A 2077-nucleotide genomic window follows, 5' to 3' on the forward strand; every position below is an offset into this window, starting at 1 on the left:
CACACACACACACACACACACACACACACACACACACACACACACACGAGTTCTTTAGTCCCTACACAGGAAGTAAGAAAAAGCATTTCTTTGTTTACACTGTGTATCTCCTCAAAGGCAACGTTCAAGAATATTTTTCAGATTCTGAGTTGACTCACACCAGAACCTATTTACAACAACACGCTTACCGGGAATTTCTTGGGATCTAAATCAAATAAGTAGAATTCTGAAGGTTTTCAATTCAGTGTTGCTGCTGGAGAGATGGCTCAGAGGGAATGAGTTCAGTTCCCAGAGCTACATCATCAGGCGACTCACAACCTCCTGAGACACCAGTTCCAGGACATGTCATGGCTTCTGGCCTCAGCAGGGCCCACATACATGGTGCACAAAAAAAAATTTTAAATAGTGTCACAATAAAGACTTCTTGGAGGCAACCAAGGGCGACAATAACAGCCTATATTATTTTGGGAGTATTTTGAACTTTCTGTAACTTAAAAGATTTTTCATGCCTGGCTCTGGGTTTTTTATAAGTTTACAACTCTTGGGGGAGACATTGTTACAAGTGATATAACTGTTAACTTCATTACTTCGCACATACACACACACACAGACATACAAACACAAACACGTATATTTGTTATGTATAATTTTAGGTGTACATAAAATAACTTTTAAAATTTAATTTACTAAACTTCATCCAAATACATACGCACACAAACACATAGACTTTATTATATGTAAATGTTGGTGTATATAAGATAATGTGATTCCCTGTGGCATTTTAAAGCATCCTTGGTGTTCCTTATTCCTCCTCTCCTTTTCTGTCCTTCCCCACGTAAACCCCTACCATCTCCCACTTCTCCTTTCATACCACCCACAGCCTGCTATTTTCTCTGGGGTCCTCCTCACACCGGCCTCCTACGGTCCCTTTTTTACTTTTCTGGTGTTTAAGGTTACACTAGGTTAAATACTCATACCTGAAGATTTGGAGCCAAGAACCACAGATGAGAAAAAAACAGGTGCCTTTCTGGGTCCTCTCATTCACTGTAGTATTTTCTAGTTCCTTTCATTTACCTACAAAGTTCATGAATTCGTTTTTCTTTACGGCTGAATAGCATTCCATAGTGTATACGTACCGAGTTTTCATTATCCCTCCATCAGTTGGGAACATCTCAGCTGTTTCCTAGCTTTTGTGGTTAGAGCAGCAGTGAAACATGTGCAGTCGGCCGTTGGGTCCTTCAGGCACATACATGCCAACGAGTGCGATTAGCTGGGTCATCCGATACAATCATTTTTAGCTTCTCAAGAATTCTCTGTGGTTTGCACAGTGGCTGCACCAATTTGCAGTTCCACCAACAGTGAGTGGGGAACCCCACATCCTCACCAGCTTTTATTGTCAGCTCTTTTCTTCCTCTTAGCCATTCAGTCTGGACTAAAAATCAAATCTTGAAGTTGTTTTAATTCCCATTTCTTTAACTGCTAAGGATGATAAACATTTTTTGAGATATTTCTTAACCGTTTTATTTCTTCTTTTGAAAACTCTCTGCTCGGATTTATAGCCCATTTTAACTGGGTTGTTTAATCTTTGTTTCTTGAGTTTATATATTTTGACAATTAACCCTCTCTCAGGTGTTATTGTGATTGCCCTCAGAGCCAAGCAGCTGCCATCTGGGGAGTTCAGCTGTAGCCCCCCCCCCTTGTGAAAGATCATCCCACTTGGCTGCTTGACTGATGGGTTACACCCACTGAATAGAATTGAGGAACAGGACATGAGGTTCTCTCCAGCTATTCCCTACCACCTGGCTACTCTACACACAGCCTGGGGCAAAGGCTACAGTATAAAAGGCCAAGGAAGACTTCAGGGTCTCCATCTGTGGTTAGTAATGGGGAGAGACATCCTCATCCCTCCTGGGTAAGGCTCTTCAGGTGTGGCCAGTTGGAGGAGTGTCCACTTATCTCAGTAACCCCTCACCTAGACTCTGTAATGAAGCACAGTAAACTTACTTGTTGTTGATTATTAATATTTAATAAGGAAGGAAGGAAGGAAGGAAGGAAGGAAGGAAGGAAGGAAGGAAGG

This window comes from Psammomys obesus, unplaced genomic scaffold (genome assembly GCF_907164565.1).
Source record: "Psammomys obesus unplaced genomic scaffold, mPsaObe1.curated_primary_1811, whole genome shotgun sequence".
Taxonomy (NCBI): Eukaryota; Metazoa; Chordata; class Mammalia; order Rodentia; family Muridae; genus Psammomys; species Psammomys obesus.